The sequence below is a fragment of the Sus scrofa genome, chromosome 13 (assembly GCF_000003025.6).
Source record: "Sus scrofa isolate TJ Tabasco breed Duroc chromosome 13, Sscrofa11.1, whole genome shotgun sequence".
NCBI classification, from domain to species: domain Eukaryota; kingdom Metazoa; phylum Chordata; class Mammalia; order Artiodactyla; family Suidae; genus Sus; species Sus scrofa.
In genome coordinates, this window is record NC_010455.5 from 198,275,215 (window position 1) to 198,290,081 (window position 14,867).

The 14,867-nt window shown below is 48.5% G+C and overlaps 1 protein-coding gene across 1 annotated transcript in view; it reads left to right on the forward strand.

Moving 5' to 3' along the window:
• The window catches only part of CLIC6 (chloride intracellular channel 6), a 53,129-nt gene that overhangs the window by 24,513 nt on the left and 13,749 nt on the right, over nt 1–14,867 (forward strand). The window lies entirely within an intron of this gene.

Sequence of the window (14,867 nt, forward strand, 5' to 3'; positions counted from 1 at the left end):
GGAAACGAACCCGACGAGGAACCATGAGGTAGAGGTTTGATCCCTGGCCTCGCTCAGTGGGTTAAGGATCTAACGTTGCCGTGAGCTGTGGTGTAGGTGGCAGAGGTGTTTCGGATCTGGTGTTGCTGTGGCTGTGGTGTAGGCTGGCAGCTGTAGCTCCGATTAGACCCCTAGCCTGGGAACCTTCACATGCCACGGGTGTGGCCCTAAAAAGCCCCCCCCACCCAAAAAGAGCAAAATGTCATGGGTAGACCCCTCATCCTCTTGGGAGCGTGATCTGTGACTGTGCCTTGTTACATTTTTGACCAGATGGATCCTCAATCTTACCTAATTGAAAAAAATGGGGTGAAAAATACAGCCTCCTGAGTCAAGAGGAAAGCTATGTTTGGGGCTTGTCTGCCAGACTCTGTGGCCTCATAGCTGACGTGGAAGAGCCAGCAGGCCCTCCTATAATTCAGGTCAGAAGTGTGGGTATAGTTCACAAGTCCGCAAAGAGGAGCTTGGCTTTTGGGGGGCTCGACACAGAGCTTCTTCAGATGACCACCTTGCAAATCCTTGGCAAACGAGGAGAGGCTCCTGCAGGAAGTTTCTGGGAATAGGCTAAGTGCTGCCTGCTTCAGGGTTCACCTGATCGATGTGGGCTTGATTCACTGAACCATCTTAGGACAAGGTTTAGGATTTCCATATGGGAGTCAGCAGCTGGACTAGTTTCCTGTTGCTGCTGTAACAAATGACCACAACCTTGGTGGCTTAACGCAAATGTATTATTTTACAGGTCTCTTGGTCAGAAGTGTGACACAGGCCTCTCTGGGCTAAAACTGAGGCACGTGTTGGGCCTCCATTTCTTTTTGGAGGCTCCAGGGGAGAATCCGTGCCATTGGCTTTTCCAGTTTCTACAGGACACCTGCATTCCTTGGTTCAGAATCTTCCCCCACCTTCGAAACCAGCAATATGCATCTCTGACCATTTTTCTCTAGTCCAGTCTTCCCCGATCAAGCTGGAAAAGGGTCTCGCTATAAAGGATGCATGTGATCAGACAGGGCCCACTGAACCACCCCCATCTCAAAGCCACGGCCTTGACCACCTGTGCAGAGCTCTTTGTTGCCATAGGTAGCATATCCGTAGGTTCTGAGAGCTGGGATGTGGACGTCCTTGGGGGACCATTATTCTGCCTACTGTACCAGCAAATGGTCTTGGAGCTTGTTCTTCCACGTTCTGTCGTTCTCACCCCAGACCACAGCTAGAATGAGTTGTGGTCGAGCATCGATCCACTAGTTATTTTGCTGGCTGCTCTGAGATGGCCCCACTGGTTCTTAACTAACCCCGTCTCAGACTGCAATGGGAAGGGCAAGTCCAAAAACATCTTTTTTCTACCGAAGGCAATGGTCTTGGTTTGTGCTCAGCACCCTCTGGTGCTTTTACTGAAAGCTATCTATGGCCAAGATCAGGCATTCGCTTTAAAATCCCAGACCCCAACTCTTTGGGCCACATGACATGGAACATGCCACATGGGCTGTGATGAACTGGATTCAAGTGGATTCGACAGGATCTGTCAAGGAGCATTTGGCTCCATCTGTCTTGTTGGAAGAAGAGCTGGGCTGTCACAGCATTGCAGGACCCCTGTTTTCACAGGGGAGGCCAGCCCTGCATGGCTGTGTGTGTCCTGGGGAGGGGGCACGGCTGTTGATTGGGCAGAAGGCCTGTTTGCACTCCAGGTGTGGGCATAGGGAAGGCGATGTCAAATTCACTGTCACCTTGACTTTTGGCAAAAGTTTCCCAGAGAGGGAACAGAAGAGCACCCAGCCAAAGGCCCCCTCACCCCTGTCCACTTGGCTATCAGAGTTGTCCCCAGGACTGTCAGTGCCCCATTCACTGTCTGCCCTTTGCACTTTTCACTTGCTGCTGCAGTGTATTTTCTTATTATGGATTCTTGCCAGCCACCTCCCATCCTTACCGAAAGAAGGGGGGACAAAACAAACAAACAGACAACCCAGACAGTGCCCTTTTTTTCTGAGGAAGGGACCTGTTGGAGCTGGAACCTCTCCACGTGGGCACAGGCCAGTGCCCAGAGTGGGAGGAAGGGGATGGACTCTGGCTGACTCCCGGGTTCAGATCCCGCTGTGGATAGGGTCTTCATTTTCTCGCCCGTGGATGGAGAGAGTATTGGTGTCTAATAGGGTTGCTGTCAGGATGTGTGGGGTTGATGTAAGTAGGGTGTTGAGACCTATAACTGGTAAAGAGGAAGTGCTGTGTAAGTCTTGGCTGGTACTGCTCCCATCTTCATCATCATTTCACAGCATAGACATTTTGTTTACAATGACTGTAAAAGACAGATCTGGAATCTGTCAACTTTTCTTTTAAACCTGGTTTAATTATAGTTGATCCACAATGTTCTGTCAACTTCTACTGTACAGCAAAGTGACGTGTGTATATATATATTCTTTTTCTCATGTTATCGTCCATTATGTTCTTTCACAAGAGATCGTATTTAGTTCCCTGTGCTATTCAGCAGGACCTCATTGCTCACCCATTCTAAATACAATAGTTTGTATCTGTCAACCCCAAACTTCCCGTCCGTCCCACCCCATCCCTCTCTCCCTTGGCAACCACAAGTCTGCTCTCCGTGTCTGTGAGTCTGTTTCTTTTCTATAGATAGATTCATCTGTGCCATATTTTACATTCCACATATATGTGATATCATATGGTATTTGTCTTTCTTTTTCTGATTTACTTCACCTAGTATGAGAATCTCTAGTTATATCCATGTGGCTGCAAATGGCATTATTTTGTTCTTTTTATGGCTGAGTAGTATTCCATTGTGTAAACGTACTGCATCTTCATAATCCATTCATCTGTTCATGGACATTTAGTGGAATCTGCGAACTTCTTAAGGCCTTGGGTGAACCATTTTGAGAAGATGAATCTACATATGTGTCTTCTTTTCAGAATGAGAGGTGGGAGGTGAATCCCAAGGCAACACCAATCACACTGCTCTTTCCAGTCCTAAACTCCCCAGAGGAGGCAGACACTCAGGTTGGCCGGGGCTTCTCCCAGCGGCTGACGTAGGGACACCTGGAAGCTTTTCCTGTTTGACTGGGGCAGAAGTTTCTGCTTTTCTTCTTGATCGGGATGACACGGAGGATCAAAGAGAAATCACGGTCTTTGCTGAGATCGATTTTGGGATGAGCAGGTGGTCGTTTCCGGCCCATTTCTCTGGTGCCTTTTGCTCCGGAGGGTCCATCGAACCCAGAAATGGGCTGTTCTCTGGGGGGGGCGGGTTCCCACCTGAACTACATCACCAATTTTTTAAGTTTTCCCATTATTTTATTTTTTAGATCTCGGTGATACTGCCCTCTTTCCTCTCTCTGTACACCTGATGGTTATGCATATTGATCTTAAGAAATCCCTATGCAAAATATATGCATATCTGCATTACAGTTTTCTAAAATCTCCGTTCATTATTAAAGAATTTCAAGGTTTTCATCCTCTAACTTAAGAGGAAGGTGAAGGCACTTAGCCTACCTTGCCTTTTGCTGATGTTCAGTTTCTCAGGCCCCCTTCTGTCTTCTGAGCCAACTGCCACTGGAGGGAAATAGGAAGCTGACACATATTAAAATGTCTAAGCATGGAAAGGTGAGTCTCAGCATTTCCATGTGGATTTTTTTTCCCTAAATTGAAGTATAGTTGGTTTACAATGTTGTGTTGGTTTCATGTGTGCATCAGTGATTCTTTATACATATACATATACCTATTCCTTTTCAGATTCTTTTCCCATATAGGTTATTACAAAGTATTGAATATAGTTCCCTGTGCTATACAGTAAGTCCTTGATGTGTATCTCTCTTATATAGTAGTGTGTCTGCTAATCGCAAACTCTTACTATATCCCTCCCTCTCCCTCATGGGATGTGTTCAATTCCAAGTCAATTTGGTTATTTTCTTTCTTACCTGGAGCTTCAGAGGCTAAGAGGGGATATCTCCACTAAAATGCTAAATGACTCACCCAGTGGCTATGGTTTAACATGGGCTGGTACCCAACATCCATCGTATCCACCACTGAGGGCAGTTTTTAAATTTATCTGTTAATTTAATTAGTTTTAGTTTTTATTTATTTTTGTATTTATTTGTCTGTCAGTTTATTTGTTTATTTGTTTATTTATTTATTTATCTATTATTTTGGATGCCCATGGCATGTGGAACTTTGCAGGGCCAGGGATCAAACCCATGCACAACAGTAACTTGAGCCACAGCAGTGACAGCACTGGATCCTTTACCCACTGAGTCACCAGGGAACTCTGCCATGGCTTATGTTATAACTGGAAGTTTGTGACTTTTGACCCCTTCACTCATTTCACCTCACCCACCCCCACCTCTGGGAACCACCAATAATCTCTTCTCTGTGTCTATGAGCTTGGGTTATTTTTAGATTCCATGTACAAGTGAGATGTATGGCATTTGACCTCAAATGCCCTCAAAGTCTGTCCATCCTGTTACTGATGAAAAGGTTTCAATCTTTTTTTATAGCTGAATAATATTCCATCACATGTATATATCACACTTTCTTTATCCATTCATCCATCAATAGATATTTGGTTGTTTCCATATCTTGGCTATTATAGATAATACTATATAAATAATGCTACAACAAACCTGAGGGTGCATGTATCTTTTTGGGTTTGTGTTTTTATGTCCAGCACACCCAGAGGTGGGCAGTTGCAGGGGGTACTTTTGCTTACCTGAACTGCATCACTGCTTTTAACTGCTTCTCAATCTTGAAAGTGGCCTGATGGTGTGGTTGGCCAGGGCTGCTCCTCTGCCAGCTGGCTCTGCATAATTTGAGGAGTTTGCCAGTCTTGTCTTAAATCCCTGCCTCCTTTCCCCACCCCCATAGACCTCAGCCTCTCTTCCTCTGTTCTCCATCTCACGGAGCTGATAGTTCCTTCTCCTCAGCATTCAGAAGATCAGCTCCCTAATCAGATCAATCAGTTACATTAACCTGTGCCGATATTCCGGTTGGGAGGAGCCAAGCCCCACTTCCAGGCAACCTATGAGGGCATTGATAGTATCTTGGACCATCTCAAAAATAAAGCGCTTCTCTGGATGGACAGTAGGGTGACCAGCTGTCCCAGCTTGCCTGAGACTTAGTTGGGGGGGTGGGGGTGGGAATGAAGGATTTCTCATTTTAAAATTAGCTCAGTCCCAAGCAAAGCTGGTGATCATCCTTTTGGGTGGATGTGGAAAGGAGCCCCAGGACAGGGGGTGCTGGGCAGGTGACTGGGGCAGATAAAGCTGGGCTTGCTGATGTCATCCTCAGGGTGAGGTGTAGTTCCCTGTCTTTAAAAGAACTCCCCGTGATAAGGAGTTTCCTGGAACTTTGGAGGACAGTGACCATTTGCCCCTCTGGCTGAATTTTCCTGGAGTGACTTCCGTGGCTCTGGCCATGTGTGTGTGATGGGCACTGCAACAGAAGAGTTAGTTAGTTACCAGTTGTGCAGAGGCTGACACGGTCCACTCCAAAGGAATGCGGCCAGTAAGAAACAATTAGTAAACAATTTGGTGCTAAAACAGGCAGAGCCGACTCTCTTGTCAACAGACTTTAGAAAAGGCAAAAAAAAAATGCTGATCAGAGAATCATAGAAAAGGAGATAGAGGTGGAAGAACCTCTGATCAGACTTGAGTGGGAGTGAGTTTGCAGCTGGTTGGACAAGAGGGGTTTCGGGAGGTGACATGGGGTCGTTAAGGACGGTATTTATTGTTTATTTATTTATGTATTTATGTGTTTACATTTTAGGGCTGTACCCTTGACATATGGAAGTTCCCAGGTGAGGGGGTCACATTGGAGGTGCCGCTGCTGGCCTCCACCACAGCCACAGCAACCCAGGATCTGAGCCACATCTGTGACCTACACCACAGCTCGAGGCAAAGCCAGATCCCTGACCCAGAGAGCAAGGCCAGGGATCAAACCGGCATCCTCATGGATACTGGTTGTGTTCGTTTCTGCTGAGCCACCAATGGGAACTCCGAGGACAGCATTTTTTTTAAATTTATTTTTTATTCTATTATTATTCCTATTTTGGCCATATCTGTGGCATAGGGAAGTTCCCGGGCCGGGCCCGGGATTGAATCCGAGCTGCAGCTGCGACCTGCGCCACAGCCATGGCAATGCTGGGTCCTTAACCCACTCCTCCACCACAGCAGGAACTCCCTAAGGTCAGAACTGAAGGGGAGTAACTGGCTTGACTGGCCGGAGTGTGTTAGAAAGTGGCGAGGAAGGGAGGGGAGAGGGGAGGAGACAACAAACAAAGGAATGGGGGTGGGGGGGTGGGGGGGGAGGGAAGGGGGGACTGCAACAGGCTATTGAATGTGTGCATGCGTCAGGTATCCTACCGTGTGCTTTCTGTGTAAGATCTAATTAATTCTCACCCAGCAAGGAGAGGTAGGTACTTTACACTGTAAATGAGGGAAGAGCTGCACCGGAAGATTAGGTAATTTGCCCTGGCCACACTGCCTGGGAGCCCTGCAGTTGGAATTTGCATTTGAGTAGCCTGGAACTTGTTTGTTTGTTTTTGCTTTTTATAGCCACACTCTGAGGCATATGGAGGTTCCCAGGCTAGGGGTCCGATCAGAGCTACGGCTGCCGGCCTACACCACAGCCACAGCAACAGGGGATCCGAGCCGCGTCTTTGAACTACACTACAGCTCATGGCAACACCAGATCCTTAACCCACTGAGGGAGACCAGGGATCAAACCCGCAACCTCATGGTTCCTAGTCGGATTCGTTTCCTATGTGCCACGATGGGAACTCTGAGTAGCATTGAATTTTACTTGAGTAGCAGAATGGAATTTGCACTTGATGTAGCTAAATGAGCTAAGGACAGGGGCATTTTATCCGGGTTAACCTTGCCCAGGATACAGGAAAGATCAGAGGGGCTGGAAATCCCAGGCAGAGAGACCCCACAGGAGACCACTGTGGGACTCTGGGTAGGAGGCTTGGAGACCCCAGGAAGAGAGATTTCAAAGGAGGAAAGCTATGCTGGGGGTCAGAATGATATTCAGGAAAAGGGTAGGAGAGTCTGCCTTGAAGACCTGGAAAGAAGCTGGGGCCGTTCATTGGGTGCACTGCAAGAGAGATCTTTATTCCCCTAAGTCTGCTTGGGTCTTTGAGCAGGTTACTTCGTCTCTCCGAGCCTCCATTTCCTCATCTGTAAAATGGGAGTAGATATAGGACATCTTATAGGAGTTTGGGAGGGTTGAACCCCGTCATGCCCATCAATAGTTGGGAAGGATACCTGAAATCAGAGTAGGTCTCCAAGGAGTTAGTTTTTAACAATCAGCTTCAATATTGCTGATTTGGGAGGACCTAACATTCTCGGTCGACAAGGAAGAGATGGGCTGCCTCGTTTCTCTCCCACGTCGCTGTAATAGCCTTTCTCCCTGTGGCTCTGCAGTCACTGCACGTGAGTCCCTCTGAAAGAGCGGCTGCCTTCTCTCGTTACATGGAACTCACTCTCCCCCTGGTGATGGTGGACCAAAAAAAAAAAAGGCCTTTGGTGTCATTTCATGAAAAGGGACCCTGGGCTTGTCGGTCCTGCTGTAGATCAGGTGTGCCCAGCTCTCCAGATGTTCTTTTGTCTGGCCTTCTCCCCACAAGAGGCTGGTGTAACTCCCAGACAGGAATGCCAGGCTAGGGCCCGGCCGTTTTTGCCTCCCGGCTGAAGATTGGTCTTGCAATTAAAAAAAAACGACTTCAGTTATTAATTTTCACTTGGAATAGATGTAGGAGGCGTTAGGTTTTGGAGGGAAAAAAAAAATCAGTGCTTCTTTAAGGCCTATATGGTTTGGCATGAAAATCACACTCATTGAACCTTCATTGAAAGGCATCCTAATTTCCATAACTGTCTGCGCTGGGGCGCTCGGGTTTGAAAGAGTAATGACAATGGTGATGATGGTAGTGACAACAATAGCTGCCTTTACTGGGTGCCCAGGACACTCAAGGTCATCTCACAGAGATCCTGCAAGGCAGAGAGATTTTGATCCCCCGCCCCCCTTTTTGGCCACACCAGTGACATGGAAGAACTTCCCGGTCATGGGATGAGGGATGGAACCCACCCCACAGCAGTGACAACACCAGATCCTCAACCAGCGGAGCCACCAGGGAACCCCATCCCTATTTTTTAAATGAAGAAAACTGAGGCTTCGGGAAAACAAATGAATTGCCCAAGGCCACTCATTTAGAAAGTAGTGGGGCCCAAGTTCACACAGGCTCGCCTTGGCTCCACACTTATTCCCCTGGTCTGTCTCGTCTCCCAGAGACCTCATGTTGCTCAAAATGGAAAGAATTACACATTTTCTTAAACTTACAGATTTTTTAAAATCAGGAAGTCTTGGGTTGATTTAAATGTTGCATTTTAAGTCAAACCACTAAGCCCGGGAGTTCCTGTTGTGGCTCGGCAGGTTAAGAACCCGACTAGAATCCATGAGGATGCTGTTTCCATCCCTGGCCTCACTCAGTGGGTTAAGGATCCAGTGTTGCCGGGAGCTGTGATGTAGGTTGCAGGTATGGATGTGGTGTAGGCCAGGAGCCAATTCGACCTCTAGCCTGGGAATCTCCATATGCCGCAACCTCGGCCCTGAAAAGACACAATACAAAACAAGCCAACCAAAAACCCCCACTAGGCCAAGAGGCTTGGGGATGACTTTGCTGCCCATGACTTGGGCCCTTGGTGGTCTCTTCAACGCTCCCCTCCCTCTCTCTCCCCCCGCCCCCAGCTCACCTTCCTTTCTCTTCTCTTCCCTCCGGTTGGCTGCCACTCTCCTTGGGTGATTTCTTAATAGTGAGAATCTGTGAGCGTCTAAAAGGGAAAAGGTCGTGGATGTTGGCCCAGAAAAGAGAGAGCAGGGCAGGGCTGTGAGGCACTTTCTGAAGTGGTCTGGGTTCATGGGATCAACTGGATTCAGGCCCTTTGTCACATCTCTGGGTGCCAGGAACTCGGCCAGGGCCTTGGGAGCTGCCCAGGTAAAGGAAGATGGGTCCCTGACTGCAGACACCCGGCCGTGTCCCGGGATGGGGTGATCGTGATCCTGGCTCATCTGCCTGCCTCCACGCAGGTGCAAGCAAGGACCTCCCACCTGTCCCACAGACCTTGTCCCTGGCTTGGGACAGTTTCCCCAGTCCTGACCTGCCCCAGATGGCAGGTGGACCCGGTGGGTACAGGCTGGGGGTGGGGACAGTGTGCAGCCAGGTCTCTTTACAAGCACCAGCCACTCCAGTGCCCTGTGCTCACGTCCTCCTGGGGTTGAGTTTATGGCCCACACACTCCACAAGGGGCGATCTTCAAACCCTAGCATCAGTTGTAAAATGGTGTGTGCTCTGGATGGGGCCCTCTGTGGACTGGGAGGGCTGGCTGCTGGGCGTGGAGGCAGCACCTTTGTGCTTGACCACATGGGGCATGTCCGATCGTCAAGCCCCAAAGCATGCGAGGCCGTCATGCTTTCTGCAAAGGACACAGGAGGGGTTCGGGGACATTTGTAGGTGAGCCATGGAGTGGGGGGTCGGCTCCCTTCTGATTGGCTGCAGCTGTTGCTCTCTGGCCGTGTGCTGTCCAGCCTTCCCCTGGGCCAGCTGCCCACTGAAGAGCGTTCTGGCCAGCCCTTTGGACCACACTGTTCTTCTTGGGAGAGAACTGATGCTGGTGGCTGCCGACAACCTCCCGCGTCAAACTGATTCTTGCCTCCTTGAATCTGCTGCTGTCCTTATTCAGCCTAAAATCCCTCCAGAATCTTGGAAACGCACGGATTTCCCCCAGATCCCTGTGATGGAGCCGATCAAATGAGCTGTTTGCCCTCAGCCCTGCCTGATTTCTCCAGGGACAGGATAACTTCTGTGCTCACAGGATGACCATCCTTCTTCCTGGGTGTAAAGCCAGTTGTCAAAAAAGCAACAATTAGAATACTGCCAGTGGATTGCCTCATCCTTTCTCTCCCCTCCACCCCTCAAGTCATTTTTCATGACATTTGGGTAGAGGAGGGAAAAAATGTTTCCTTCGCAGGCTATCTTTACAATGTAGGCCCTCATGGAAATTTCTAGAAAGATGGTAGAGACAAGACAGCAGGGCATCGAGGTGGATGCACGACCTGTTCTGGTGGGAAGGAGAGGGTGGGGTGCTAAGGAGCCATCAGGAATATCTTGGGGTGGGGGTTCATCACCCCCTTGTTAGGTCTGGGGCGGGGGTGTCCCTCTGAGGTAGTGGCCAGGAGGAGTCATTTTCATGGAAGATGGAGTGGGTGCTGCCCCTTCCTGTAACTCCAGCCCAGCATCAGAAAGGTCATTTGCCGGAAGCAAAAAGCACCGAAAGGAAAATTTTTCAAATGTTCCCCACAAATTCTAAATGTGCGAAGAGTAGGTGGGAGAGATTCTGATTTGAAGAGGGCCTGCGGTGAAAAGGACCTGCTAACCTTTGCACCGTGGGCCCTGGGGCCTCTGTGAGGGGGAGGTGGACACAGGCCAGGACTCAGCAAAAGCACCAACGTTCTCGAATGCCGCAGCTGGGCTCCTCGGCCAACAGAACCTATCAGAACATGTCAGTGGCATCGATGCTTTTCTTAGGAGAATTGCCGTTGCAGGTCTCCCCGAAAAGCTGCCTTTGAAAGGCGGACCCGTGAATCTGGGTTATCCAAGCACCTGGGTCTTCAGTGGAAACAAGAGACACTCTCTCGAACTGCCTAATTTGATTTTATCAGAAATGTATACATACAAAAATTTCCCCGTAGGCTGAGAACTCTGCTGAGAAATCTTAGCCCACAGTGTAATTAGCCTGAGAGAATTATCAGCATTGGAAAATAAAAGTGCATGCGATAAAACAGCCCAATTATGGCAACGGTGTCAGTTATTTGCTCCTAACGTATGTGTATTTATCCCATCATCTTGTCTGGATAATGAATGTGACCAGCGCCATCGTCTCCCAGTATTGCCCCATAAGGGGCGGTGGAGATGGTGTCTCTTAGCCTTTATTTTTGCTGGCACAGCCTAGCTCCGAAGCACATTAAAGTAATAAAATTAGGCAGCAAGGCGTCCTAGTCACTCCCACCATGTTCCCGTAACCCCCTCATTTACAACAGACCGAGACAGAAAAGAAATTTCTTTAGAGCAATTTAAGATGTGGCAACCCTGAGTATGTAAATCCTGCTTTAGTGGCAGTCCTGGCAGTTGGCTAATTCTTCTCAAATACCTAACAGCTTCAGTCCAGCGGCCGCGATGGCTTGGAACAATTCTGTTTGAGCGCCACGTCGGGGGCGGGGGGGATATACTGTGGTCACTTTCATCGCTCTTTGGAGCTGGGGGCACAGACCATCAGCCCACCCTCCCCTGCCGGCCCCGTGTTAAGTCCTTATTGAAGTTCAAGGGGAAAGCTTGTTAAGAAGGTTTAGTTTGTACAGAACTGAGTGACCAAGGCCCTTTCTCTCTCTCTCTCTTTTTTTCCTTTTTTAGGGCCGTACCCATGACCTGTGGAAGTTCTCAGGCTGGGGGTCGAATCGGAGCTGCAGCTGCTGGCCTACACCGCGGCCGCAGCAATGGATCCTCAAAATACTGAGTGAGGTCAGGGATCAAACCTGCATCCTCGTGGATACTTGTTAGGTTCCTAACCCACTGAGCCATAATGGGAACTCCCCAAAGGCCCTTTTGATATTTTGTTATTTTATTAAAATTTTTTTTGGCCACACCCATAGCATGCAGAAGTTCCCAGGCCAGGGGTCAAACCCAAGCTGTAGCAGTGACAAGGCTGAATCCTTAGCCTCTCGGCCACCAGGGAACTCCCCTGAGACTTTATAAAATGTGTTGCTCCTACCCTGTTTTTTTCCTTCAATGAGTAGCTGCCAGGATTCAGGAAAAGGCAAGAAGAACGGTTTCAAGGGAAAACACTGGCTCGAGGTTGAGAACATTAAAGAGATAGACCCAGGCAGAGAAGCCCCTGCAGAGTAACCGGTCCCAGGCGTAGGGTTCTTTGTCAAGGTGAGTTTCATCAAGAGGGCCAGAGGTGGCAGAGCACACCTGGGCTCTTTGAGGCTCTTTGCTGTCTTCAGATTGTGTTACAACAGGATTCCTAAGGTTAGAGATGTGAGGGAGAAAGTGAAGGAAACAATTGCCCTACTCTGCAGAACGTATCTCAGACTTTACTGAGCTTAGGGTAACTGCCCTGAAAATAAGAGGTTTAAAAGCTGTGTGCGAAACAAGTTGGGACTGGCCAAAATATGTGCTTTTGTGTCCTTGTGCTTTCATCTCCCCCTTCCCCCCTTTTTTTGGCATGACTCTGCCCAAACCTGCAGGGGTTAGGAAAGCACCATGATGCCTGCTTCAAGAGCCCAGAGACTGAAATTGGAACAATACTGAGAAGATGAACACGGCCTCTGCACAGAGATGTCACGCAAATCCGTGAAGCATTCCATTTTTTTTATCTAAAATGGGCAAACGACAAGGTCCTATATCCTGTGATAAACCATGATGGAAAAGAAAACAAACAAACAAATAAGGCACCACTATTTAGGAGGGATGCCCAGCAGCAAGCTGTAACCCAGCTCTGTGCTCTCTTCTTTCCTTTCCTTTCCTTTCCTTTCCTTTCCTTTCCTTTCCTTTCCTTTCCTTTCCTTTCCTTTCCTTTCCTTTCCTTTCCCTTCCCTTCCTTTCCTTCCCTTTCCTTCCCTTCCCTTTCCTTCCCTTCCTTTCCATTTTCTTGTTCTTTTCTTTTTTTATTTTTTTATGGCTTCACTCCTGGCATTTGGAAGTTCCCTGGTCAGGGATTGAATCTGCGCCTCAGTGGCAACCCACGCAGCTGCAACTGTGGAAATGCCTGATCTTTAACCCACTGCAACAGGCTGAGGATGGAACCCACACCTCCACAGTGACCTTGAGCTGCTGCAGTCAGATTCTTAACCCACGGTGCCATAGTGGGAACTCCTCTGTGCTGTTTCTTGCTCCAGAACAGAACAGGGAGGAGATGGAGAAGCCTTCACAATGGCCATGAGGCGACAGGACCTCCCAGGTGGGGAGTGGTCTGAGGAGGGTCAGGGGGCCATTTGCAAGGGAGCTGTTATGACTCCTTGGGGGACAGTCCTCACTGTGCACATCCCCAAGTGCCCATTCTACTCTTGATGGTGTCTGAATTGTTTCCAGGTTTTGATCATTACACTAAAGTTGCTAAGAACATTCATGTAAATGCTTTAGGGGCCCCTAAGCAGTCATTTCTGTTGAGAGTGGAATTGCTGTATCACAGCATACATGCATGTTTAGCTGGGGTAGATAACTGCCAAAGACTTTTCCAGAATAGTTGTACCAACTTGCACGCTCACCAGCCTGGGATGGGAATTCAGTTGCTCTGCATTCCTGTCTGCACTTGAAGTTGTCAGATCTTTTCATTTTAGCCGTTCTGGTAGGTGTGTACTGGAATCTGTTTGTGTCTGCATTGCTTTTCTGGCTAATGACATTGAGAACCTTTTCCTTTTCATGTGCTTATTGGCCATTTGAATTTCATCTTTTTGTGAAGCAGCTGATCAAGACTTTTGTAACATTGGGTTTGGGATCTCTTATTCTCTCTTCATTTGTAGGGACATCTTGCTGTTACCAACCTCTTCAGGTGATGCTAATGCCAGGGAACCACTTCTGAAGAACTCCCTAAGTTGTCTAATTTTCTTCCTTCCTTCCTTCCTTCCTTTCTCTCTCTCTCTCTCTCTCTCTCTCTTTCTTTCCTTTTTCCTGTCTTTTTGGGGCCACACCCTCGGTATATCAAAATTCCCAGGCTAGGGGTCTAAACGGAGCTACAGCTTCTGGCCTGTACCACAGCCACAGCAACGCCAGATCCGAGCCACATCCGAGACTGCAGCTCACAGCAATGCCAGATCTTTAACCCACTGAGCAGGGCCAGGGATCGAACCCATCTCCTCACGGATGCTAGTTGGGTTCGTTACTGCTGAGCCTCAACAGGAACTCCTCCTTTCCAATTTTATTTTTCTTTCTTTTTTTTTATTTTTTGCTTTTTAAGGCCTCACCCGAGGCATGTGGAAGTTCTCGGACTAGGGGTTGAAACAGAACCGCAGCTGGCTGCCTACGCCAGAGCCACAGCAACACCAGATCCAAGTCACATCTGTCACCTATGCTACAGCTTGTAGCAACACTGGATCCTTAACCCACTGAGTGAGGCCAGGGCTTGGGACCCATGTCCTCATAGATACTAGTCAGGTCCTTAACCCGCCGAGCCACAACGGGAACTCCCTGTCCAATTTTCTTGAGGCATCTTTTTTCTTGTCTTCAATTTCCAAACCAGCAGCTCACTCTCTGCCTTGATTCTTCTGTTATTTAAGTTATAGACAGAGTGCTTTCCTTTCAGCTCTCTTTGAACTGCTTGTAGAAATGGGTTTCCTGCATTAAATATGGCCGTGCTTCTGTCATTGGAGTCTGGCTGAGTTGACTGGTGTTTCCAGCAGCATTTTATTCACACTGCAACCTTGTCAGAGATGTGTAGGGTGGAGACAGAAGGGAAGAGAAAGAAGAGTTTGGGAATTTTCCAGCAGGGTGAAGCTGCTTGTCACCCCTCCTGTCTCCCACACCTGCCTTTCTCCTCTCCTGGGAACCCACAGGAAGGAGGGTGTGTGTTCGGTGTGTTTGGAGGATGTGTGTGTGTGTGTGACCTGCTTGGGTCGTCAGGGAGGAATGAATTACTTCCTATCCACCCACCCGCCTTGGCAGCTGTGCAACAATCTACTCAGGACAAATGCTCCCCGTCCAATGAGGGGACCTAGAGGTTTTACCGTGTCCAGGGGTCCTAGAACTTGTACAATCCAACCCTTGTTCCAAAGATGAAAATAATAGAGAAAAT